The sequence below is a fragment of the Dermacentor variabilis genome, chromosome 8, assembly GCF_050947875.1.
Source record: "Dermacentor variabilis isolate Ectoservices chromosome 8, ASM5094787v1, whole genome shotgun sequence".
Taxonomy (NCBI): Eukaryota; Metazoa; Arthropoda; class Arachnida; order Ixodida; family Ixodidae; genus Dermacentor; species Dermacentor variabilis.
In genome coordinates, this window is record NC_134575.1 from 64,591,887 (window position 1) to 64,604,411 (window position 12,525).

A 12,525-nucleotide genomic window follows, 5' to 3' on the forward strand; every position below is an offset into this window, starting at 1 on the left:
CAAGAAGCAGTGGTTGGGGCTCGACAATGAGCTATGCTCATTTTATTTTCTGCAAACATATGCCCGCGTTCCACAACAGCAATTGATGCGTATTTGTGCCGAGCGTCATGGAGGACGCTTGCAAGACAGGCACTTTGATTCGCTGCTCTAGTGAGGACAAGCATCTCGCTACACGGCACTTTTGCTCCGAAGTAGCCATGAGAAAAGCCCACAGATCACTAGTGATTCCTGTTGTCGGGGCATTATTTGCGATGGAAATCTCTGAGCAAGGGAAGATTTTTGACCCCACAGCTGCGAAGGATGCTATGTCTATGATCTAGATATGTTATTTTTTCTTTCGAGATGTCTCCCTGCAGCAACAAATTACTAGCAGCAGCCACGGCAGTTCAACGCAGTGATTGCGCTCAATTAAATTTCAATAAATGTAAATAATAGTGCATCAGCTATGCCAAAGAACGCAATAATTGCATCTCTAGTGTGTCCTCGCGATGTTGAGCACCGCAGCCCACTAAACAAGCAACCCTGTGTCTCAGCGATTATGTTGAAGAAATTTTCTGTTCCGAATATTCGTAAATGTTTTGCTTCAAATGAAGTGCTACACTTCCATAAAATTACGTATGAGTAAGTCGGTGCCAGCGCGTATGTACCCCCGGGCGTCTTTCGCAATGAAAGCTGCAGGAAGATGCACAGCACGGGTAGGGGACGGCACCCTTCCTGCTTTACGCGTACCGGTACGTCCTTTCGTTAGCGTGGTACCATGATTTTACTTCCGAAATGAACCAACTAATGCAAGCCAAATTTCCTTGTACAACCTTCGGTTGTTTGAAGGGGCCAGTAAATTCTGAAAATCCACATACCTGGTTTCGGAAACATTCAGGTTTTTCTCGCCTACTATGGCCCGTTAATTTCTGATGTCAAGTGTACACAAACTGCACTGATAGGGAAATTATACCTGCATCCGCTTAAAGGAAAGCCGACTCTTTTTCTGGACTGCAAGGAAAGTTATGGAATAACTCAAGTAGAAATTATTTCTATAAAAATTAAATGGAAAGAATAAGTTTAATGCATTCGTATCCAATCGCTAAGCTTTAACGATTTGCACGATGAGCTTAACAACAAAGTACAAGGTGGCTAGTTGTGCAAGGAGAATTACGGCACAAAATTTTCACTGTACACGCGCTGAATACATCCCGTGTCTCCCTTCGCGAATGAAATACGCGAATGAGAAAGCGGCCTCAATGACAGAGGGAGAATTTTGGAAAAATTAGGGGTCGGAAAATGAAATAAAGAAAAGCACGAACGCAATGCATATTCTTAAATAACACACATTTAATATGAGAATAAATAGACAAAATGAATTAAAGCCATGGCAAGTACCATGAACCTTTGTCCTGTGGCAGCGAATTTTGTTGAGAGCCCGTGTTATTAATGTGCTCCGGACGCTCAAAGCACGTTTCCTCTAGGATATAAGTGTTTGAGCAATAAAATAGGTAGTCATCAATGCGTGGTCTCTATCGCACATATTTTGAAAAGGAGGACAGCACCTCCTGGCTAAAAATACCTCAGGCCAGGTACCGCAGAATATAGTATTCACGTTGTTGTTAAGCTTAATGTAAAAATGCAAAATTTACAGAATGACATTGATAGAATCAACTTTATGGGGTGAAAAGGGCGCTGGAATTTCTAGTTGTAAAAGTAATGGTGGAAAAGATCATATTTGAGGAGTGAAATCAAGAATGGTGAAATTCTTGTAAAAACCACAGTCACACTACATGTACTAACAATGTGAAACTACCACTAAATCGGCACCAATAGAAACAAAACATTTCGAAATGATCATGAATTGAAAAATACTATCGCTAGTATTACTGATGATAACAAAATGAATACTAGTACGATATCTTGCTCCTGAAGTCTTATTGGTATAACAAAAGCTATCGATTGTAGTACTGTCTGGGATACTATCAATAGTCAGACCAATTGCTATTAGCAGTGCTAGTGTCTGTTTTGCTAGTCTTCCCGGAGGCTATTTCCAGGAGTTTTGCAATAACTGACTGTCAGTAACAGTCTGTTTATACTATCAGAAAAGTGAAGTGATACGAAGTTTATATTGTTGATTTGCGTGCCACTGGTGGCGTCACCTTACTTAAGTGACAATGCTGTATCCATAGTACGAAGTCTATCGGTAGTGAATTATCGAGATTAGTATTGGTTGCACGCTATCGATGGTAGTATTGATGTTTTTTCTAGCTTTTGATCGCTCGATGACACCCCAAGACATTACTTTCTTTAACTTCAGAGGTTGTATTAGCGGTCAATGCTTTTTCGACCTACAGTGTTTATTCGAACATATAGGTCCTATTAAAAAAACGTTGCCCAAGTTAAGCTATAGACATATGTTCATAACGAAACAATGTCAACCTATAGACGGTTTTTCCTTGGGCGCCGCCATATTGCATACTCAAAGGCGCCATCTATGGGCAGGCGGCATGCTGGCTTTGGACGAGCGCTCCGTGTGTGTAGGCAAGGTATAAGCTCGGTAGTAGCTTGCGGTAGTTGATTTCGCGTCGCGCGGGTTATTGAGTATGCTGTGGCGTCTTCTAGGGGACAAACGGTTCTGTGAGACGTTCTGGAGAGTTTGGAGTTTCTGCGGCACAGGGGTGGACGGAGCATCAGTGGAATGTGTGCACGCGTGTTCTAGCCTACAGTCAGCCTCGCATATCCGTTTTGTATTTCTGAAAATTTATTTCACTAATGTGACCTTACTGCAGCAGTCTTACTAGTTCTAAGCTGTGCTTTAGCTCCAGTGAGTAGGTCGGGCTCATATGACGATCCCTACTGCGTAGGCGCGCTCTTCTGCTAAGGAATAAGTTGCGTTATTTATTCGGAAGGAGTCGGTTCAAATTGTTATCTGTCGATACATTGCGCGACAGCCTTTTATTGCGATATCAATTATATTGACACTCCAGGCGCGTTTCTGGCGTCGCCGTTGCTGTGATGTTACGTAGGAATGAAAGCGTGTGAAGGTGAGCCGTCGAACGCGGTTCAATGTCGCGTGCGCGAGTGCGGAACGCGGCCCGGATGCGTGCCCTCTCCTGTGGCACGCGAGGCAGGGAGATCAGGCGAGGGAGGAGACGCGTTCTTCTACAGCGGTTGCTAGGGTGCCTCGTTGCCCTCCACGCTAAGTATGGACAGCTGGGCTAGTTGGTTATGATTAGCATTATCAAACATCGTTCCAGCGCACAATCGAACACGGACAAGAAGAGAAAGACAACACGAACGCCGGCGTTCGTGCTTTCTTTCTCTTCTCGTGCGTGTTCAATTGTGCGCTGGAACGATGTTTGATAGTCCTCCACGCGCACCGCTCCGTACAGAGTGGAGACATCCGCGGCGTCTACGACGGCATTCGGCGCGCGAATCGCGAAAGCCGCGGTAGACGCCTTCGGTGGACGCCGCAGGGATGCGTTGCCGGCACCCGTACGTTTCGAAAGCGATCTCCGTGGATGGATGGATGGATTGATGGATGGATGGATGTTATGAGTGTCCCCTTTGGAACGGTGGGGTGGGCTGCACCATCAAGCTCTTGCTATTGTACTGCCTAATGTCCTATCTAGGTTAAACAATGAAAAAATCAAAATAAATAAACACTATGAACTCCCACAACCAAATTTTCTGTTCCCCTAATGCAAATTGTTCTTTTGTACGTCTCCGTTATTTGTCGTTTCCCTACTTTTCTTCTACCAATCCTCTAATCCCCCCTTACTAATCCATATTGCGGACATGTTCACTTTTCCACTGCTCTCGCCCAACTCGAGGGCTTCAAGGAGGCCAGTGGTGCCTAAGTCGAACGCTTGGTAGACGTCTTCACATTCTAATAAAACATACTTCCATAGCTTCCCTAGCTTTACCGCAGCAAGCACATGCTTTATCTTCCTTCTTATCTCAACGTACTCGTTGAGTTACGCTTACATATTCTATCATTGTTAATTTCGTTAGTAAGCGAACGTTTACAAGTTTATACCACCGATAGCACTACTATACTTACTTCGTACAGCTGTCTACTATTCAATTATCGCAATCGAGGCTTCGCCTTTCGGGCGGAACTGCGAATTTTTTTGTTGGACTAAGTTTACGCCCACAAATAAAATAGATTTGGTTACTAACAACAACATACCGTGGAGTGTGAATTACACTTGTCGAGTGACCGTCTGCGGACGGCGCAAGCGTGCGAAGCTGTGGTAAATTCTGGACTAAATATATATTTGTTTTATGTGGCACGTGATCCAAGCATTCGTCATGGCCATGGTTGTCGCAGCGTAAGCTCATTTTCTTTGTTTTTTCTCTGAAAGAAGAGAATGAGAAGAATCAACATTTGGGCAAATTGGTAGTGGTTGGACATGCTGAAGGGGCAGCGCAAGCCTACAAAGACAGAAGGCAGGAAACACACAGGACAGCGCTGAACCTGCAACTAACTTTATTAGGAAGCATACACATACTTAAGTACTGCCACCTCTACCAAAGTTCTCTCTCATCGATGGCGTCATTATAAGTACAAAGGCAAACAGCAAAATCCTGTAATATAATGCTACACTAAGAAGTGGTTTAAAAATTCAAATTCAGTGTCATGCAAATTTAATGAAGGCATGCTTACACAACACGATTATTTTTTTCATCATATGGTAGCCATGCTATGGCATGATATGGTATGGCATGCCTTCATTAAATTTGCGTGGCAGTCCACCAGCCAGAACGTTAGTAAACTATACTGAGCAAATAAAACGTGCGTCGAACTCTCGTTTTTTTCATTATATGTATATATGAAAGTGTTTGCTGGCTAACAATTGCAAGGTTAGTTCTGGCAGTGAAACATAAATACCCAAGAAAGTGGAAGCGCGAACGGCGCAGCGGAAGCGCAATTGGTTAAAGCATCCCATGCGTAATGCGAACACATGGGATCGTTCTCCTCCTACGGAAAGTGATGTGTATATATATATAAAAGGAGATGTGTTAATGTATTCTATATACTTGAGCATTACTTGGCACGAGATTTTTTATACCATCTTCATGCACGCAATGGACTTAGGACATTTAGAAAATGCTGCAGTAATAGTTTTGATGAAGGGTAACTAATCTCAAGTTTTATGAAAAGCCGCCAGTGTTGATCAACTGTGAGCTGAATTTTTTCGGCATACCGGGAGCCTGCCTGAAGCGACGAAAGTGCTTTTGCAGTTATCGGTCAGAGGGAACAAATATGAAGTAAATTATGATAATTTTTTTCATTTTCAATATACCGTAAGAAAATGAAGGTGATGTTTCAAGCACTGAAAGAAAGATATGCCCCAACTGACAAAAGTTCCGTTTCTTCATTCTTATTTTTTTTTTTGGGGGGGGGGAGGAGTGGAACATATAACCTACTTTGATTCGACCAAATTTACGTAAAATCTTTGGAACCCCACTTTTTAAAAAGAAATAAAACTCTAATTGTTAAGCACAATAAATGAAGTGCTATAATCACTCAGCATTGCTTTTCGTGATGTTGGTTAACAAATATCTACAGCGAGTGCTCGGCTTGACGCAAACACGGGATTGTCTGAGCTATTTATTCGTGCCGCTATGGCATTTAATGAGATTTAGTTGTCAGCTCGCAGTAGCTTTGTTGGTGCAAATGTATTCTTGTGGGCTGCTAGAACATATGTTTCGTTGATGCAGATATCAAAGAAAATATTTCAATATTAGGCCATTTTTGAAGTTTGCTCGCACCTTGTTTATGCTTTTTGTTGCTCAGCTGAAGTTAGGGCTGATGTTGTTTCTTCATTTTTAGACAAGAAGGATAGATGCAAATAAAAGAAAAATATTTGGGAATGAATTTACCACGTGCAACGTAAAGGGAACGCAAATGCAGCATGATTCCGCACTCGTACTTCTAAGTATAGAATATATCTAACTTTAACGAGATCACGAAAAGAGGGAACGAAACGAATAAAGTTTACAAATGGTTATTTTGACTCTGAACCAGGAAAAAGTTTCGTCTTCAACAGCAAGTTTTAGCGTTTTGCTTGAAGCTCTCGGACGGTGTATTAAGTATTCGTGGCTGCAAATAACGCTGACGTAACATACGCGGGTGTGAAAATGTTGAGGAAATTCTTGAAAAATTATTCAGCATTGCTTTTCGTGATGTTCGTTAACAAATATCTACAGCGAGTGCTCGGCTTGACGCAAACACGGTATTGCCTGAGCTATTTATTCGTACCGCTATGGTATATATTGAGATTTAGTTTTACAGCTCCCAGTAGCTTTGTTGGCGCAAATATATTTTTGTGAACTGCTAGAACATATGTTTCGTTGATGCATACCACTCCGCCTAGGGCCGGTAAAGATATGGCACATTCGCCATTATTCTGCCTGTAAAGAGCCCCGCCGGTAAAATCGCATGCCTTTGAGATTTGAACGCTGATATCGCTTTGCATTTAGATATTTAATAGACTGAGAATTTTTAAGATATATGCCATGCGCTGTGAAAGTTATGTTTAACGACTCTATTCGTGGGCTGCCACTCTCAAAATTCCGAGGAATGATTCAGCCATAAACGTAAGTCCTGGTTTGAACAACCCTTGCGACTGAATAGTAAAGCAATCTATCTTGCATATACGGCATGCATGGACATATAGTATATATATATCCCTATATACATGAGGAGCACCACGGTAAGGCAGATGCCGACGGCGCAAATTCGCCTGGAGTGTCGAAGTAATTTGTATTGCAATAAAACAAAAACAACGTTAAAATAATTCGCCCTTGAGCTTATGATTGCCTAGGTAACCATGGCGTAATGAAAGTTGTCTTTAAATAGAGTGCCCAATCAGCCGAAAACGAGTGTAGACATTTTGCATTTGAACAAATAAAACATGAGTGCACTGCAAGAAGCACGTTATGATGTTGCCTCACCAGTGCTCTCTTTACTCGACAGCGTATCACTCTTCAATGTCTATGGTTACGCTTGACACCGTCTCGGCAACACCCGATAATACGCGTTAATTTACTTTGACACTCAAATAAACACGTCATGCAGCGTCTCCCACCGTAGCTCTCCCCCCTCTTCCTTCCTAAGCAAATGATTGAAGTAATTTATATGAAGGAAATTAGTCGAGGGAGCTTCATTATACATCTTTCAAGCCAAGTTTATTACTGCCAGTAAGAGTGCATTCATCTACCGGCGGCCGAAATGATCCAAACATAGCAGAACAAAACGAAGAATAAACCGTTTAATTTGTTTCGCTTACAGAAGAGAAAGGCGTATTTGAAGTGAAACCATTTTCTTGGTAACTAACAAGTGTGACGTTGTCCCCACGTACATGGTTTGCGATCCTGTGAATACCCAGGCAGCGACAGGAACTCTATTAAAACCATTTCCGTCAGACCTGCCACATCTTGTCGGAGTTTCCGTACAAGGAAGCTTTGCTTAAGCGCACGAAGGAGTTTCTGTGTTATTGAAGTGTCATTGCAAGGTCATACCCAAGACCTTCGACCTTCGAAAGCTGTACTAACGCAGGCTCTTGGCATCTGCTCGGGTGCGTGCTACGAAATGCAACACGCTCACCGATCACCTCAAAGAGCCAGTTGGCGTTATCACTATAGCAGTAAGCGCGCCATTATGCCCTATTTATTAGAGCAGCGAACTGTTTTGCCATGGTACCGAGGCTCGATCGCACGACTGGGAACGTAAGTGCTTTTTTTTAGTGCGACGCAATCGGCAAGGCAGCAACACCGAGCAGCCTCAGTTAGGAAAGTTCAAAAGAGCTGGCAAGGAAAGCTGCGCTTTAAAGTTATCGTTCGTTTCATGCGTTATCAAGACACCAAAGCCTCTGTCAGAAAAGTTCAGGAGAGTTGGCGAGGAAAGCTACGCTTTAAGAGTTGTCATGCGTGCTAACTTTGAGCTGGATGTGATGTATAGTGCGACAGTATACACCAGTAATGGCCTCCCTGGTATAGTGTTCAGCCACGGACGCCTTCCTTGAGGCTTCAGTCGCCCGTTTCTTCTGTTACTATGCTGCTCTACGGTAAGCACGGCCGGCTCAAAACCAGAAAAACAGTACCATTTCCCAGACCACATCTGCGTTGGCGACAGAAGCGTATTCTTTTTTTAATCTTTAATCTATGTTTGCTTTAATAAAAGGGTGCGAGCATGTGTCATTCATCAGAGGACTTGTGTGTCATCAAATTTTATATTTGTTGCTGTAATCACCTCAAGGTAACTTTATTCAAGCTGTATGAAAAAGAAGATGGACAGCAATAGTTTGTTTCTCCACTTTTCTTTATCACACCACTCTAAACAAAGATTCGTTTGTGCTGAAAAAAATGCCAGCAAATCATCTCGCCAACTATATAAATACCAGACGTAGGTTAGCGTCGGAAAGGAAAGACAGAGAAATAAATCTTTCTTTCGTGTGATCATATGAAAAGCCGAACGAACGACTCTTTCGCACAGCTTGCTTTGCAGAAGAATAGTCCACTGTGATGTGCTTTTCCCGTACAGGCATATCAGAGGGTGTACAAACAACACGTAGCATTCGTGTAGGTATAAGGGCCGAAAGAGTAGGTGGCAGCTGCTTATTTCTAAGCAAAAGAAAAAAAATCACGAGTTATTTTTTTTTTACCTACGCCGAAGTGCCTTATGAGACCCTTTATTTTTCTTTCTCTATGAATGAAATACATGGCCAGTTTCTCAGGGCAAATGACATGGGCAAACTAAAATGGACGCTTGCGTTGATGAACGGAAGCCTGCTGCAGAGATGTGTGTCTTGTTTGGTCGCACTGGGAAGCATTGGCAATGTAACACCGACTGATGCAGCGCCAATGCTCAGCTTCTGTGAAAAACGTCAGTGCGGCACAACCCTCCCGCGCGCCGCCAATACTCACAATGCAGGTGCAGCTTTATTTTGCTAATAAATAAAGAAATATATCATTCACTTTTAATTTCGATTCAATTCAATTTAGCCCAGAGAAAGTGAAACGCGCATGGGGCACAAGGTATTTGTTAGTGCTTCCTGAATAAATGCCCCAACACGCAGTTAGCACGGAAAGTAATGATGGTGAATACGAGAAACTCTTGTACGGTCGTTGACACACGCAGCTTCTATAACCGTCCAGCGATCAATCAATCAATCAATCAATCAATCAATCAATCAATCAATCAATCAATCAATCAATCAATCAATCAATCAATCAATCAATTTTTATTATTTAACAAGAATACTTCACATATAGAGGCATACAGAAGGAGGTCCCACAGTAAAAAATGAATCGGGACCTGCTGTTAGTGGTTTACATAAAAGTTACAGTGGCAAGAAACAGCAGCTGAATCAGTAAAGTTACAAAAATGATAAATAATGAAGTCCGGAAATAAGTAACTAAACATATTAATACACAACAATGAATCAGCAGTAAGAAATATTGTGAAACTAGATAAAACTAACACAGAAGAGCAGGGAACAGAGAAAAAAGAAAATTAAGAAATTAGAAAAAAATACAAGCAACCTGTTGAAGTACATAAGAATTGCAGGTCTAAAACGAAAATTGGATTATACAGTACACTTGGGCACATACATTTGATGTAAAAATTTTTTTTTAATTCATGGCATAATCGATGGGCTTTCTGGAGTTTTATGGCAGTGGCAATGTATTCCATCATGTTATGGCTGCGAAATGAACTGCCTGTTTGCGATAATTAGTGCTACTTTGGGCCGAGTGAACTTATTATGTACCGCAAAATGTGTTGAGTTAGTGTTCGTTATAGATGATATAGAACTTAGCCACAATAATATTCTGTCATTGATCAGCTTGAGAAGTAAAATAGCAAGGTTGTACTTGACAAGGGCGACAACGTCCAGAATGTTATTTGCTTGTAGTTGTTCTTTAGCATTGGCGGTGTGCATACTGGACGTGATTATTCTAATTGCCCGGTTCTGGATTGTTTATATCGTCCTTAGGTGAGTCGTGTACGTATTACCCTAGGAGGTCATGCAATAATTAATGTGGGAGAGTACAGGCGCGAAATATAGGGAGAGCAACGCAGGTCGTGAAAAGAACGAACATGCCCTAATGAGAGTTAATATTCCATGGGATAACTCATTTTTGGTATGAGTTATATGGCGATGTAATTTAAGGTTATAGTCAATAATAATTACTAAGTATGCACATTCTTCACTTGCTCAATATAAATGGTTACCAATCGAAATGGGCAGTATGAATAGTGATGATTTATTGTGATGAGAATGAAAAAAAAAATAATTTTAGTGCGATTAATGGGAAGTCTAATAATTTAGCACCATTCTGACAAGTGTCTAAAGTCACTATTAAGCCTGGCTGCTACCGTTGACAGATTATCACCAGAATCAGTTATTGTAGTGTTATCGGCATGTGGTATACACTTAGAAGATCTGAGACAGTTAAGGTAGATCAATAATATAATGTAAGAAGAGTAACGAGCACTGAACGGATCCTTGCGGTGCACCTAAGTTAGTCATTCTTGGTTTAGTATAAGCACCGAAAACATTACCAACCTGGTCTCAGTCTTTTAGTATAACAGCAGGATCTGTTATACCAATTGAATCTAGTTTAACATTAAGAATCTTGTCGTCAATGCTATTAAATGCATTTTACAAATCCGCAAATAAGGATTCTGCGAAATTACCATCATCAATGGCTTCGCTTAATTGGTCAGTAAGAGGCCCAAGTGCTAGGTCGTTAAAGTAACCGGACAGAAATGCAAACTGGTCAGGTGAAATAATGAATTTGTTTAAGTGTTTTATCAGTCATTTTTCGATGATATTCTCGATGAACATTTCTAAAGAAGGGTAAAACACAGATACGCGCATATTTAAATAGTAATGAATGATGGCGTTTCTTAAAAACTGGAGAAACCTTGTCACGTTTAAGCTCGCCAGGAAATGTGTTTATTTGAACGTGAGGGTATTATTTGCAGACACTACAAATTATATTGATTTGGAAATAATTTAACATGACCAAGATGAATGTTATCTAGTCAAGCACTAGTTAATTTTAAATTGTTAATTACTCATAGTAACTCATCACGAGTGGTTTAAAATATATAACATGAGTGGGGAAGGTGCTCTGATGCGTATAAGTGCTGTTCTGTTTGACATGAAATTTTAGGAAAGAAAGAAATCGCTGAAGGCATTCACAGTCATAAGTGGTTCTAAATAAGTATTACCATCGTGAGATAGTTTAACTTTGCTATTACTTGCTTGCTTCCTATTACAAAATGAGTTCACTATTTGATATTTTTCTTGACATCAGAACTGCATGTAAGTATTTCTTCATAATATTTGGTTTTAGCTTTTCTTTAACCGGAAAGAAAGTGAGTTTCAGAATTTCTTGTACCGCGCATGTAGGCTTATACTGAATGGTTGTTTTTTTATAAAGTTTTTCTCGTGTGCGCATGCCTTTTAACAAACAATCGGTGACCCATGGGTTTTGAGGTGACGCCACTATCTTTTTGCATTTGCGTATCTGATAGTAGGAATGATAGTGTGAAAATAATTTTGTTAGAAATCGCGAGAAGGCTACCTGTGAATTATTGGTGTCAAGACCGAAAGACCAGTCAGTCTGAAATACAGCTTCTTAGAATAACTTTTTCTACCGAAATCAAGTTTGATGTTAAAGTTGGGATATGAACAGTGTGAAGATGTTGCGTACAGAATGATGGGGAAGTCAATAATGTCAGTTTTATGTACTCCTGCATCAGCTGGATTCAAGAGATTAGACAATGCTTGATTGATTAAAGTGCTAGAACCTCCAAGGACTGAAGGAGTAGGCACATTAATAAGACATTCATAATCAAAATCCCTAAAACAAGATGAATAAATGACAGAGCTCGGGGTGACTCGATCAGACTTATGTTCATGTCACTCATAATTATGACATTTTCTATCTTCATGGACAACTTTGCCATTATTATTTCGAGAGAAATACAAAAATATGCTGCTGAAGAAGATGTACGGCAAACGCAACCAAAGGTGAAGTTTGTGTTATCGGTGTTGGGAAAGTTAGGATCAGTGAAGCCAGTGAAGCCTCGGTGATGGTCCTGCTTGTTATGAAAGGTGCTCCATAAAGCCGACAACACCTGTTGACCTTGCAGAAAGCTGTCGTCCGAGGAAATCAGTGCTTGCTTTCCACGTGCGAACGACGATAGGCAGAAGGCCAAGACAACTCCGCACATGCAGACAAAATACGTGAGGCAGTGCTCGCTGTGGCTTCACTGCCGGCTTCAAGCATTGAAGCACTGACGATGGTGATAGAGCTTTAAGTAGCCCACTCTCTTCCAGCGCCCTGAACGTAGCACCGACGCCATAAGAGTTTATTAGATTTTATGGTGGACGTGACACTTAACCACAAATATCAGAATAGTTAGACTCATAATAATACCCATCAGCCAATAGAATCTATTGTTGTAAATGTTTGATGCGACAGACTGACAAATTGTGGAAAAAAAAGGGGTGATAAATA